The sequence below is a fragment of the Protobothrops mucrosquamatus genome, unplaced genomic scaffold, assembly GCF_001527695.2.
Source record: "Protobothrops mucrosquamatus isolate PMUCROS unplaced genomic scaffold, P.Mucros_1.0 scaffold294, whole genome shotgun sequence".
NCBI classification, from domain to species: Eukaryota; Metazoa; Chordata; class Lepidosauria; order Squamata; family Viperidae; genus Protobothrops; species Protobothrops mucrosquamatus.
In genome coordinates this window covers 567,209-583,054 of record NW_015386638.1, presented here as the reverse complement: position 1 = coordinate 583,054, position 15,846 = coordinate 567,209, and positions in this window count along the sequence as shown.

Genomic DNA, 15,846 nt, shown 5'->3' with positions numbered 1-15,846 from the left:
TCTTACAGAATAACCATGTGCATGGACAGCCATATACAGGCCCTGCAGCACACCATATGAACAATCCTCAGCGAACTGGCCAACGAGCACAAGAAAATTTTGAAGGCAGTGAAGAAGTTTCACCACCTCAGACAAAAGAATAGTGAAAATGCACACAATTAACTTGCTCCATCAAGACTGTGCACCCAGGCCTTACAGTCCAACTTTTCTCTGTGTCTGGCTGATATTTAGAAAAACTATTCCTAATCAACATGGAGTGAAGAGTCTATTCACTGTCTTATCTGCAGAAAATTGCTGTCAATATATAACCTGCCTGCAGTGGAAAGTGTATAGTGTTTTGTAATAAATGGCCTGATGCTAATGTGTAAATGGCAAAGGTGTATATAGTATATTAATGTTTGACTGTTAATTCTTAAACAAGAAACTTTTTTTGTCTTGAATGAGACTCACAGATCTACAACAATTAATTTCTTGATATATCTGCTGCGCTCTACAACCAGTGTTGCCTGCCTAATGGCAGTTAGATCAACTCAACTCCTTACCCTTGGCCCACCCAAAAAGTAAGCCTCTTCATGTCAACCAGAAAAATACTTTCATATAATTCTTTGCCACTGGAGTCCATTTTACTATGAGCATCATAATGACTGGTAACCTTTTAATTCTTTGGTTGATGTGGAAAACTGGTGATATACCTTGTTTCTAGGTCTTTTTCCATTGCCTTTTCCATTCTGGTATTAAGTTAATCACTTGAAGCTATAGTTAAGCTGTAACATTTAGCATGGCTTCACACCAAGTTAGAATAGCCAGTGAGGAAAGAAAAATTCAGTTGTCCAAAATGACAACTGTTATTTAAACCCTTTTCTTCAGACACCTGGGTTATAAAACAAGAAGGGAGGGTTGGGCAAAGTGGCCGATGGTTTTCAGTTGCACATATGTTCCTCATATCTGATGTTTGACAGTTCTGTCTCTGGATGGGGTAAAAGAACACTTAGTTTTCAGTAATAGGAAATTAAAAGATTTAAAACAAATATGCAAATTTTGCTATGCCAGGATGCCTGGAGCATAACAGACTGTATTTGGTGTGCTTGTTTTGTTTCTTCAGTAGAGCTTATTTGATAAAACTTCTAATACTTTCCTTTATACTGCACTGCAGTGAAGTGGAAGTCAACAAAATCACACAATACTTGTGAGTGCCACTGCACCAAGTTAACTTGCTGATTTTCTGCTCATGCACAATTCTACTTGAAAGCAAGAATTGTCTTAGCTCTATATCCATTATAAGAGAAATCTTAACCTTAGGAGCAGGGTTTGATTATTAAAGTAAATAAACTACTGGTTAGTCAAATATAAACCCGAGGTATCTCTGTTCCAGAGTAAACATTTGTTTAAAGACTTCAAGGAACTCATCAGTAAATACTGTATTTAAATTAAAAATTGGTAACTTGAATGTGTGTAATTATTTTGGAACCTGTCAAAAAACCAAATACCCCTGCAAACAGATACAGCCCACCCTATACTATTTAAATATTTGCTGTTTTATTTTATAGAAATTATTTTGCTGAATTCACAAATAGAATTTGATTTAAGAAGACCATTTTTGTCCTGTGGTATGTGTGTGTGGTTTTTTTTTTAAAACAGAATGCACAGGTAGTTGAATTCTGTGCACTATACTGAATTCTGGAACAAAAGTCACAGTGAGATTTGGTGGACAGAAATTTGACCCTTGACAAAGAATAAAAAAACAAACCTGTCATAGTTTATTAATGTGACTTTCTTGTACTTTTTGTATGTTTTATATATACATATATATTTAATGAGCACAAGCTTCCTGGTATTTTTATTAAGTTAATACAAACAATGCTGCTTATTAAATTTAGGATTTATAGTTGAAATAAGTAAATTGAGGAAATCACAGATTTCTTTTGCATTTAGTGTAACTAGAGTCTTAACACATTTTTATTCTAGGTAAAATGTTCACATTACCCTTCCAGGTTTGCTCTAATATACTTGTTATGTTTTAATAGCATTTTCTTGGATTGGTTAACATTTGACTGAAGCTTTACCCATCTATTTGGGTAAATTTAGTACTAGCTTAAAATAATACTCTGATTTTGTATGAGAACCTCAAGCATTCTCTTGCTCCAACACATATTGTTAGATGTTTCAAAAACTCTTTTTGCCTTCCAAAACAAAGCAGTTATTATTTCAGCCTTGGGGGGGGGAAGCAAGTGTGACACAATTGTGGAACTTATGTTCACAATGCTATATGTTTTTTACCCTCCATGGGGGAACATGTTTTAAAATGTTCAGCTTAGGGTTGTTATTAGTAAACTTTTACAGAAAACTGAAGAGTATGGCTAGTTGGAAGTCAATGGGTAGCAGAAACATTCTTTTTTTAGACAAAATGTCAGATTTATTCCTTTTAAAATGTTCTGCATAGTAATTTATGCTTCTGCCAGTCATGGCAACAGCTTCAAAACTGTAATTTTATTACCTCAGTATTGATGGCACACATTAGAACAAGTCCTCAAAGTGCCTAAATGTTTAATTTTACTTTTCCCCTTATTGAATTCTGCTTTTTTGTTTTTGTTTTTAACACCTAAGGAGAAACTGCTGTCTTCCATAAAAGTTATTCACCTATTGTTAATCTTACCTTTTTTAAAAATAATTTTAAGATTCAAACAAAAATAAGTTGAACAGCTATGGAGAAAAAATAGCAATTTTCTTACCAGAATGTATTTATAAAAATAGCTTTCATTTTTATAGGACCAATTCTGTATGTGTGTTACTCTTTATCACTGAGCTCAGTGAATACTAAATGTTTTGTTTTAGTATTCTCACTGCTAAACTCCAACCTAATTAAGTGTGCATGGCTGCCAGCTTGCTGTTTTTTTAATGTATTTTTCACTTTGAAAGATCTTTTGAATGCCAAAAGTCACAGGAGCCTCATTCATTAAAAAACAAAACTAGAATCTAGTCTTTAGCAGTTTTGGGAAATAACGGTAAGCATGATTGCTATGTTCTTTGAAAACCAAGCAAGAAGTAAAAAATATCCAAAATAGAATTTTAAATCTCATAATCCTTAAATTGCATAATGTAGTTTCAGTTTTGAGAATTAGCTTTAGAAATGCATGTATTGATTTGATTTGATTTGTTTTGATTTTCAAACAGAATTAACTAGAAATAAACAATTATAAAGAATGTATATAGAGAGATACCTTTCTGAATGTTCTTTGTTCATTAGTGAATTAAAAAGAGTAAGTATTTGAAATAGTTTAGCCAGTGTAGAGTTAGGAATAAACTAGTTTTTCTTCCCTCTTCTGGCACACTTTCTTATAGAAGCATACATGATCTTGCCACTGCCATACAGGCATTCTTAAATAAAGTTGCACTTTAAAAACAAGCTGCAAAATGTTTTGTGTTAGGTTTCATGTTTTATGAAAAGCATATTCCCAAGGTGGAATAATCTGAAGAATTGCCCCAATAACACTCCTGTGTGTCCCATTGGAGCTTGATTAAAATACTGTTTTGTTTTTCAGACAGTCCTAATATGTTCACTGATCTCCATGTACTGTTTATAAAAAAAATGGCAATATTACCAAATGTTATATGGCTAAATGTTTGTGCTATATAAAGTAGATTGTTATGGATATTGTTAACACAAATTGTGCTAGGGTTCACATTCTTAAAAACTATTTTACCAAAAAAAAAAAAACCCAAGAAATTTCTGCAAGAAATAAATACTTCAGAAAAGTACAAACATTTTTCTCTCAATGGAGATTATGGCAAATTGAAGAAAAATATGACAGGACAGGTTCACACTTGTATGTGTACCATTTCATGATACTCATGTCAGGTGGTGATTTGTATGTTACTGAGTCATAAATCAAATGTTTTGGCTGAAACATTTGCAGTTTTGCAATGATTTCTTTCCTAAGAATGAACAAAGTTGACAGAAGAGGGCTTCTGTCCCTTCCTGTTTCTTCTAATAGTCTATCCTGAACTCAAGAAGAGTCCTCTATTTGAATTGGAACAGTTTTCTCCTCTGTGTGATACTGTTCATCTTAAAGTCATCTTCTACCTCTAAGGAATTATTTGGGGGGAATGGGGAGGATGTAGCTGAAATTTACTGTTTTCCATTTTCTTTCCTAATTAGTTTATCAGATCAAGGGAATCTATCCCAATACAGTAAATAGAAGCAAGTTGCTACATGTTGATCTTGTGATGTAGATTTAGCCATAAATTTGGCTATGGGTTCTATCAGCTTTCTTTGGTTGAAATCATTTAAAGAGAAGAAAAGCTTTTCCTTATGGATGAAATCTACACGTTCTTTCTTATTAGTTTCTCAACTTGCTTTCTATTTTTGAAATTAACTAGGTTTATTTATATCTCTTATTTGTCTAATTAAACATGGCTACAGCATTAATATTGTTCATTACATTAAGCTATTTCTGGTACTTCCTATTTCTTGAGGGATTTTACACTGAATTTCACTTTTTTTCCCAAATCAAAACATTATATAAATTATGTATTGAAGTAGATTTGAATCACAATGGCTTCCAGGTGCCTAAAAATAAATACTTTTAGGTTACTAAAAGTTATTATATTGGTGACCTGCTCTACTACAAGACATGTACTTAGGGACAGGCCTAACTACAAATCAGGAAGTTTACCTGTTTGAATTTCATTTGCTTAGAGCTCATTGGATAGCCTTTGGCAAGTTACTCTTTCAGCATCAGACTCTCTTATTATTGTACTATAGTTGTAGGCAAGAGTGTATGCATGTTTGGTCAAGTCATAGTAAAGATGGAAACATTGAATTTTCAGCAAGACACTGATCCAAAACACATCTGATTCAGATTTGTTTAAAATAGGTAAAAAAAATTGAAATGGTCTTCAAGGTCAATCAAACGGTCTTCAAACAATTTTGAAGATTGTTTCTGATTTAGAAATGTTATGCGAGAGAGGGAGATAGGAATCAAAAGCAAAATAAGATTCCATTAACAACAGAAAACTGAAAGCTGCTAACTTCAGCCAAAAGAAGCGTTAATGAGCACTGATGAAGGGAATATACAGGCTGAATATTGACTATTTTCTCATTCTGATTTTGTAAGCAATCACATAAATAATAAATAGGCATTCAGACCTTAAGAGTGATGTGTTGAACTGTTACATGTAGAGGTATCAACTTCTGTTCATTTAATGATTCATCCTGTCTACATTTTGACTAAGGGTACCGAAACTTGTAAATAACTCTTAATTTCTGTCAGTGTAGTAACTCTATCACCTGCATGCAGTTGGGTTTTCTCTGTTTTTATTTTCTGATTTTTAATCTTTCTGTCACAAGTGCTTTTTTTGGGACTAATTGCCTTCATGTATGTTCTACCCAATATCCCCTGGAAATACACTACCAAGGGCCGAGTCATTGATGGGTAGCAATTCCAATTGCTATAATGAAAATGAGTCTCAGTCATGGAGATGGGCTGTTGACTGACCCAAGCACAAATGTCAGATTGTGTGCCAAGCAAATTATATATGTTTATTTTCTATTGATCTTTAATTCATTTTGCTTTTTCTTGACATAATAATTCTAAAATTTATTAAATAGCTTTTGTTGTTCCCCTCTCCTGCCAGTCACAATGATACCAAAAATATTTGTTTTATTTTATATGGCTTACTTTTCTAACCTCTTTAAAAAGAAAAATAATGTATTTTCAGGATTTTAGTATATTAATTTTTGGGACAAATTGGATGACATTTTTACTGTTTTGCTTTTCTAAAATACTATCTTTTGGTAGTTCATCCTTTTCTTTTTTAAAATGCATCAGTTGCTCTTAGTGTAAATATCTAAATGTTCACTAAATTCATGGTGTACCTTCAAGTTTCTTTTTTTTTTTTTAATTTGAATGCTAAAGGAATTCTGATTGTTCCTGCACATGTGCTTCCTGTATGCCTCTTTTTTTTCTATACTGGCTTTCCTCTAACAATAATGCAATGTTGATTAATTTACCTTTTTTCTAATTTCATGTCTGTTTTTTAATTTTAGAAAATAATGTGTCGCTTTCAGTACAGTATTATGGTTTGGCTGATTTCTTAAAATAGTAGCTTGAACAATAACTGTTCTAAAGTACTTAGCTCAGTAAAGTGCTTTCTTTATTGTAAGGCTAGCTTAAAAAAATGGTAAAAGGTCATGGCTTCCGACTCTTATCTTACAAAAAGGTAGGCAAAACTAATCATTGCAGATTAATTATAGATGTGAAAAGGAAGTGGCAGAACAAGAAATGCTTTTACTGTTGTAGAAACAGTTATCTTTTAGAAAAGATTAACACCAAATCCTTAAATTTTAGCATCTCTTTCTACATATTGGAATGCTTTGCATACAGAAATGTGGTAACTATTGGCTTTGTCATCACATAGGGATGCTCTGATGCCAGAAGGGCTAATAGTCCAGTGGGTGTAAGCTTGGATTCTCCTGCTACAAGAGTTTCTATGATTACTTACAAAGGACATAGGGGAATTAAGTAAAGAGCTGGAACTAAAATCCAATGAACATGGCTATGATTTCAGTACAAATATGATACCCTTTTCTTTCTTTGGGTCTAATTATTCCAAATATATTGCAATATTTTTATTTTTAAATATTGAAACGTTATGTTTTCTTTTTTACCCTGGGAACCAAATGATGGAAAGCTAAATGCTTTTTCAGTAGTTCTTTTTTTTGAAACCTTTTTACCTGACAAATGATTTAAGCTCTGATATTTTGTTTTTGTATTTAATTTTTTTTTAAATGAGCTAGATTTTATTAGTGTCTTAATAAATAATCTGTTTTCCTAACAGGCATAGGTTCTTGCAGCTATAGGAGATTGTTCAGATAATGCTGTCAATATTATTGACCAATAGTTCTAAAAAGTCTGAAACTTTGCTGTTTTGAGCATTGTAACTTCTAGTTTGCAAGTAGCAAGTAATTTAATCCTCCAGATATTATTCAATGGCAATTTGGAACAGGACCAGCTGAGTGAAGAATACCAAGAGAAACATCTGGAGGGTCAGAGGGTCTGCAACGTATCTGGTGTACTATTTTGGTTCCCATGGAATGCAATTTCCCATTCCCCACCCTTCCTTCCTGCCCTTCCTGTACTTCCATATTCCACTTGGGAGCAGGAACTTGCATTGAGAAGGGAATTGCATTATCTCAGCACTGAGAGATTTTGTTTGGTTAAGGAAGGGACTAAAACATTATTTCTCACAAGTTAGTTACAATTTTATGCTCATTCTTTTCATTAGCCCTCGTGGTGCAGCGGTTAGAATGCAGTACTGCAGGCTATTTCTGCTGACTCCCGGCTGCCAGCAGTTGACTCTGTCTTCCATCCTTCCGAGGTCGGTAAAATGACCCAGATTGTTGGGGGCAATATGCTGACTCTAAATTGCTTAGAGAGGGCTGCAAATTGTGAAGTGGTATATAAGACTAAGTGCTATTGCTATTAGCAAACTAATATAAATACTTTGTGTAAGACATTGGGGCTATATATTTTATTGTAAAAAGATAGCTTGTGTTTTAAATTGTATGTTCCCTCTGCAGTAAACTCAGTGTAACAAAAGCATATGAATTTCATTTGCACTTTTGAACAGTTTGCTGCTCTAGAATATTTTCTGCTTCATTATATTACTTATAATTTTAAATTTCCAGTTAAAGGGCTAAAGCACTATAGTGTATCTGCAAATATGTTATTGCAGGATACCTCTTTGCCTCACACATGCACATATACATAAGTCATAACGATATGAAATTAGTGTAACTATATAAGCGCAAAGTAGTTAAAATTTTGCTAGCTGGGATAACACCACTTGAATCAGTTAAGTGATACCAAATCTATAACTGAAATATGTCCATTAATCCCCAAATGAGTCATCTTCTAAATTGATGAGGATCATAAAACTAGTCTAGATGATATTTGGTCTCTTGTAATTCTACAGCAGCCCTTTTCCAACTGATCCTTTCCAAACCGTAACTACAATTCTCAATTTCCTGACAAATTGAGATCATGCTGAGTGGAAACAGAGTTGTAGGCCAAATATATCTAGAACATAGATTGGATTGGATAAGATTGTCCTGAATTTTTTGAAGTGGACTTGGCAAGTTAAAGAGCTGAATGTTAGCTCTTGTGACTCCTTAGACACCAGGGGCATGAAGAGATAGAAAATAATGAACTCTTCTTCAGAGTGAAGGCAAGTCCAAGTTCTAAAATTTTTTACATCTACCGAAACTGAACAATTAATGGTAAGACCAATCTTCCATTATCAAATAAAATAGGTATGTGAAATGCTTGTAATTCATTTACATCATTCTTAAGTTTGAATACTTATATATTATTACATTAATGCTATTAACATCTAGGGGAGAAAATTGAGTGTGGCCTTTAGAGAAATGCTGAGCAACAAAAAAAGGGTTAGATAGAGAAAAGATATAACCTTTCTCTCCCCATTAGATCTTTATCCAAATCAGGTTTGGAGTTTATAAAGATTGTGCGGATTAATATCATCCATGCTCCTCTACAGAAAGGGGATATTTAAAAAGCCCAAGTATTCATCCATCTTCATCATTAATGAAAGTTAACTTTCTAAAGTTGTTAATTTCAGAATGTTGACTTCAACCTTTTTATGTATTATAATTGGCACTTAGTGTTGCTGGAATTTATGCTTTGGATAACTATCATTATGAAGCTAGGTTCTAAATGTGCCTTACAAATAGTTGCATTTGTTTTATTTTGCAGTATTGCTGTTTGCAACATTAGAGGTGCAAAAACTAAAAAACATAAAACGTGCTTTGATTTAATGGATGCTATTAGGGACTGCAAACTGTTGCATGTGGATAACAGCCATTTTCAATACAGTATTTGAATATGGCAGACTTGAATTCTAGGATGGCGGCTAGAAAAGAAGGCATGGAAAGAAGGCACCAAGATTACTGGGAATCCATGCCATGCAAAGGAAGAGAGGGATAAGGTGCATCAGTCTTTTCCTACATGCCCTATAAGGTTACTCTAGATTTTTTTTTCTTCAATCAAATTTCTGACCCACCTTGTGTTTGCTTAAGGTCCAAATACATTTCCCAGCTGCAACATAAGCTAGGAAGGGGAAGACGATGAATAAAATGGATGGATGAGATTAAAAAAATTATAAGTAGTCCTCATTTACAACAGTTCATTTAGTGACCGTTTAAGATTACAACAGCACTGAAAAAAGTGACGTGGCTGTTTTTCACACGACCATTGTACCATCCCCATGGTCATGTGATCAAAATTCAGACGCTTGTCAGCTGACTCACGTTTATGATCGTTGCATGATCCCGGAGTCATGTGATCACACTTTACAACCTTCTGACAAGCAAAGTCAATGAGAAAGCCAGATTTGCTTAGCAACCACGTTACTAACTTAATTTCTGCAGTGTGTTTCACTTAACAACTGAAGCAAGAAAGGTCATAAAATGGGGCAAAATTCACTTAACTATTTCATTTAGCAACAAATATGCTGCGCTCAATTATGGCCGTAAGCTGAGGACTACCTGTATAGCACTGGAAGTCTTTGGAAGAGTACAGGTCAATCTGGTGAGCTTTTGTCCATAAATTCAAAATCTCATTCAGTGGTGTCTTACTATGTCAGTCATGCGATACAAGAATTGCAGACTTCGTGGCAGTCCAACTGTTTAGCAGCAACATCAGAATGAATTTTGGACTTGAAAAATGTGCTGTACTATCCATGCAACGAGGAAAAATGGCAAAAATAGAAGGAATAGAACTGGGAAATGGAAGTATTGTGAAAGCACTAGCAAAGGATGGTGGTTACAAATACCTAGGCATATTGGAAGCAGATAACATCTTGAATGGAAAAGTCAAAGAGTCAACGCAAAAGGAACACATCAGGAGAGTCCACAAAATTCTAAAATCAAAGCTGAATGTTGGAAACATAATTAAAGCCATTAATACATGGGCGGTCCCGGTGATACGCTACCCAGCTGGAATTATCAACTGGACTTTGGCTGAATTGGAAAACCTAGACCGGAAAACGCGTAAACCTTTGAATATGCACCATGCTTTACATCCACGAAGTGACATCGACAGGTTGTACCTGCCAAGAAAAATAGGGGGCAGAGGACTATTTCAAATCCACCAAGCTCTAGAAGAAGAAAAACGAAGTTTGAATGACTATGTGAATCAAAGTACAGAAAAACTGCTGCAGGCTGTGAAAACAGAGGGCACTATAAAAATAACAGAAACAAAGGCAGAATATAAGGAAAAACAGCTGGATGACAGATTAAATAGATGGAAAACCAAAGCTTTGCATGGACAGCATTTGAAAAGCATTGAAGGAAAATGTGATAACAACTTGACATGGGCATGGCTTAAGATGGGAACCATCAAGAAAGAAACAGAAGGCTTAATACTGGCTGCTGAAGAACAAGCACTACAAACTAATGCCATGAAAGCGAAGATACAAAAATCCACTGACAATCCAAATTGCTGATTTTGCAATGACAAAGTTGAAACTGTTTCACACCTAATTTGTGAGTGCAGCAAAATCACGCAAACTGATTACAAATCTAGACATGACTGAGTTGCTAAATTAATCCACTGGGCATTGTGTAAAAAATACGACTTGCCTGTGTCCGAAAAGTCGTGGGAACATAGGGTGGAAAAAGTTGTTGAGATTGAGAGGATTGTAGAGAACCGAAGTGTACAGCTGATTGATATTGCTGTACCAGGAGATGCCAGAGTCGAAGAAAAAGAACTGGAAAAAATTACAAAATATCGTGACCTGGCCATCGAAACTGCATGATTGTGGATGAAACGTGTAACAGTGGTGCCCATTGTCATCGGAGCACTGGGAACTATGTCCAAAAACTTTACAAAATACATCAAGAAACTGCAGCTTCCTGCAATAATTCCAGCAATGTTACAAAAAACTACGCTACTCGGAACATCTTATATTTTAAGGAGATACCTGGTTGACACCTAGGATGCTGGTCGCAACCCGTGTCAACCATCAGTGCCAGCCAATTTGAATGTTCAGTTGACTGAGGTTCATGTTTAATGAATAATACAGTTGGGACCTCGGAGGTCCTCCAGTCCAACTCCCCGCTCAGGCAGGAAACCCTACAACATTTCAGGCAAATGGCCATCCAGTCTCTTCCTAAAAACTTCCAGTGTTGGAGTATTCACAACTTCTGGAGGCAGGTTGTTCCACTGATTAATTGTTTTAACTGTCAGGAAGTTTTTCCATTTCACGGGGGTCGCCAAGCAAGGATGTCTGCCATTTTTTTTGTCCGCCATTTTTTTGTTCGCCAATTTTTTTCCCCTTTTCCGGCGGGTGCCTTACCTCCCTTGGGCTGGGCCAGCTGGTGGTCGGCCTGCTCCGTCTCTGCCGCTTGCCAGCTACGCCTCGGCCGGCGCAGGGGGCGGAACCACACATGTGCGGTGCTCACAGGCAGGGAAAGTCCTCGACTTACGACCGGTTGGGTAGTCCTCGACTTACGACCGGTTTAGTCCTCGACTTACGACCGGTTTAGTCCTCGACTTACGACCGGTTGGGGTCGCGGCATTAAAAAGGTTGAGAACCACTGGGTTAGTTCATGAAGTAGAACTAAGACATGGGAAGGAGTTGGTGTTCATACAGGTTAGGTCTCCTCTAAGCAGAAGAAATTGTGTTCTTATCAGTTCCATGTTTATGTATCTGTAAATTTGTAATGTCTGTCTGCACCAGGAATTATTCCATTCTGTATGACATCCCTTGGACTTTGTGTTGTTCCTTGGTTCCCAAAAGAACCATTTCCTTAGGAGATGAAAAATAAGCTAGTCTCCATCTTAAGAGTTCTTATTTTCAGGAGAAATTTACCAACTGTAGAATAGGGATAGCTACTATATTAGAATAAATTTTAAAAGTCCATAGCAGTTGTCTATACTGGTCACTTCATACCCCAATGTACCCTAAAAGATACTTCTGGATACCCCAAAAGTAAATTAGACATTCTTATGTGCACTAAATTAGTAATGAATGCAAAATGCTGATACAATAAGCATCTGGAATTCACAAAATGTATCCATTATTTATTGTATATTACAAAGCTATACTATGGCAAGCTTTTGAGTTTGGTATTTACAAGTATAGAGAGCTACTTTTCTTACCAACTTTTGCCTTTTAACAAAAAAAACCTTTAAAAATTGCTTTACCTCAAGGATCTACTCTGGTAGCAGGGTTTTTCTCAACAATGTCTACTTTCTTTAACAGCTGTTAAATCAGTGTTTCTCAACTGATTGCTGGCTGTGGAATTCTGAGAGTTGAAGTCCCCATGCCTTAAAATTGTCAAGGTTGAGAAACACTGTGTTAAATGCTTGTTGTACAGTATGATACAATTTAGGCCTAGGCTCTCCTACAGCATTTGTGAGCTGAATGATCCTACCTATAGATGTCAATCTCATCCAATTTCAGAATGTAGAATGTCTTACTATGATTTTGTATTTTCCATAGATCCACATTTTGATGCGTATATTAATTTCTTTAAAAAATTATACTGCCCAGGATCAGTACCTAGTACAGTGATGGCGAATCTTTTAGAGACTGAGTGCCCAAACTGCAACCCAAAACCCACTTATGCATCATCGAGTGCCGGGTGGGTGTGGCCAATTGGGTGGGCGTGGCTGCGGTGGTAATGGCAGACTGGGTGGGACTAAAAAGTTCAATCAATCAATTCCAACTTTGCAAGATCTTTTTTTTTCCCACGAGAAGTTGAAATTGACTGATTGATTGAACCTTTTTTTTTTTTTTGTACACGGCGGCGGAGGCCTAAAGCGAAAAGGTTTTATAAAACCCAGCTGAAGGCCTAGGACTGGGGCGACAGCGCGCGTGCCCACAGAGAGGGCTCTGAGTGCCGCCTCTGGCACCTGTGCCATAGGTTCGCCCCCACTGACCTAGTATAATCAAATCGCTCCCAAATGGCAGGGAATGAAGCTCAGCAGTTTTTACTGACAATACCCATTGAGCCCAGAAGTAATCTTAACTCACTCACTGGCAGGCTGCTGGATTATAAGCTCCTATACTAAAAGGCAAACCAGGCAGTCTTCCTGACTAGTTTCTAGCTTGGGCTCCCTTTCCCAAATTACCTAGAAAGTTGCTGGCTAGATATCTGTAATAAAAGTCCTGTCCTTTTTTTCAACGTGCATCTAAATTTCACATTTCATAAATTTCACTGCAATAGTAATGCAAGCCCAAAAAGGAAAGGAGGAAGGCCACAGGATGTATCCCTACTTTGTTAGTAGAGAGCTTCAATTCAGCATTGCTTAGCTCGCACCCTTGGACAGTTAAATTTTATCTATTTCATTAAAAATTAAAAGAAACTATTATATATATCAGTGATGGTGAACCTTTTAGAGACCGAGTGCCCAAACTGCAACCCAAAACCTACTTACGCATCGTTGGGTGCCGGGTGGGTGTGGCCCATTGGCTGGGTATGGTCAGTTGGGTGGGTGTGGCCCATTGGGTGGGCGTGGCTGTGGTGGTAATGGCAGACTGGGTGGGACTAAAAAGTTCAATCAATCCCAACTTTGCAAGATCTTTTTTTTCCCTGCGAGGTTGAAATTGACTGACTGATTGAACCTTTTTTTTTTTTTGTACACGGCAGCAGAGGCGTAAAGCGAAAAGGTTTTATAAAACCCAGCTGAAGGCCTAGGACTGGGGCGACGGCGCACGTGCCCACAGAGAGGGCTCTGAGTGCCGCCTCTGGCACCTGTGCCATACGTTTGCCACCACTGATATATATCATCTCCTCTCTGCATTTAGACCCAAATTAAAGCACAATTGGGCTGTATAAAATCTACTGTACATATAGAATTGCTCCTCTTTATTCTTCTGTAATAATCGTGGATTGGAAGATATTTTAATGCAGTTTAGGTGCAACTGAATCTGTCCTTTTTCGTCCATAGAAACATATTTGCTGGGTGAATCAGCAAAACCCCATTTTCCAAGGTAGGGAGACAAAAGATACAATTTTTTATATCCCAGGTCTTGGTACAAAGCAAATGGCCAATCAATTGGGCTCATGTATTCTTAAGGTGCGTTGGAAAATGACAAAATGCCTGAATTATGGGAAAGTAGTAAGCTTGAACTATGGATTTTTGGCTGGTATCCCATAATGCAAGTTTTTCTGGCTAACCTAGTGGTAGAACTGTGGTCAGCCTAAGGATACAACCAGACTGAAAGAGCTAAAACAAAATTTGTCTTGGTCTTAAGAAACACTAGATATTGTGTTTGAAATGGAATGAAATAACAGTATATTTAACTGTAAGATTTAGTTCTATATCTACATTAGAAGCCCAACAGCACATTACTGAGACTTGACAAGCTATCATAGAGTAATGTGAACAACTTGGCACCTCTTTTTCTACGATAGACCCTTAGCTACCTCTCTCTTCTTTGGCTAAAAATACAAAATTTCTTAAGCTAGGAAAAGCCACAGGCTGATTGCATCTCACCGGAGTGCACCAAGATGCGTTGTGACTGGTGGATGCATAATCTTTATTTACATACATCGATCAAACTGGAAATGTCCCAAGGACCAGAAAAAGGAGACAGCCTATTAACCAGAAATTCAGTAAGAAAGTGCATCTATTAGAGACTTATTAGCCCTTCGAATGTAATAGGCAAACTTTATGCTAGACAGCTGAATCAATAATTACTGGACCGGCTGGATTCTGAGGAAATCGTTGGACTGAAACAAGCAGGATTTCAATTTGTATACAAATACATTGTTCCAAGTGAGATTTTGAAGGAGCACTTAAGTTTACCAACTACAAAGAGACTGCAGCAGGACTTTATTCTGGCACAGGCCTTTTTCCATTATTAGAGACACATTATTGATGCCATGGAATCCTCACTACAAATAAATCAAGCAAATAGTATCTAAATCTTCAGTGCTTCCATATTTTTTTTTTTACCAGAGTAGTTCATATCTCTGCCTTTAATCTTTCTGAGGCCAAAGCCCTGGCCCAAATTTTATATGCAGGTTGGGCTTGATCTCTTAGTTAGGACCCCTTAGAAGTCAAGCTACATTTCTCGGGTCCATCTTCCGTTTCTAAAAGCATCCCCAACATAGCTCTCAGACCAGGATGCCACAAATTGGATACATAACATGACAGGATAGTAGTGTCATACTGGCTGAAGCGAGATTTTTCTCGTAATTAAATAAATTCAATTGGATTAACCAAAGATTAACTTTCTGCTGGCTAAAATTAAACCAAAAATTTTTATTTATCAAAGATGACACAGAACTTCAAACCACATTTAGCTCCTTAACATGGCACTTTATTTAAAAAACAGGGAAATCTCCAAACTATCTGAACGTACAATCCTCTTTCAGTTTAAGTAAATATTTTTTTTCAGGCCAAGCACAACCTCTCACCATTACCCCCTTTTAAGAGATAAGCATGTCACTATATTCCTGAAATTTTTATTAGAGATGTTGTAGATTTTAGTGAGCATTGCAGCAATTTCCAAAAAGAATACACAAGTTTTACACTGAACTTATCAGATACCAATCAAGATATAACAAGAAACATACTCAAATACAGTTGTCTTTGTCTGCAGTGAAAACACAGTGATTGATTACCTCCCTGGATTAATATTATCTCACCTTTTAGCTGATATTTTAGTATTATACAGTTTCCTGAGTGGATTGTGACCCACTGTGTCTTGTTTTCCTTGTTTGGATGCTTCTCTGATCATAAATAAAGTCTAGTTTCTAGAACATAAGATTGTTGGTAGAAGCTATTTCTAAAATAATTCTCACACTCCATTTAA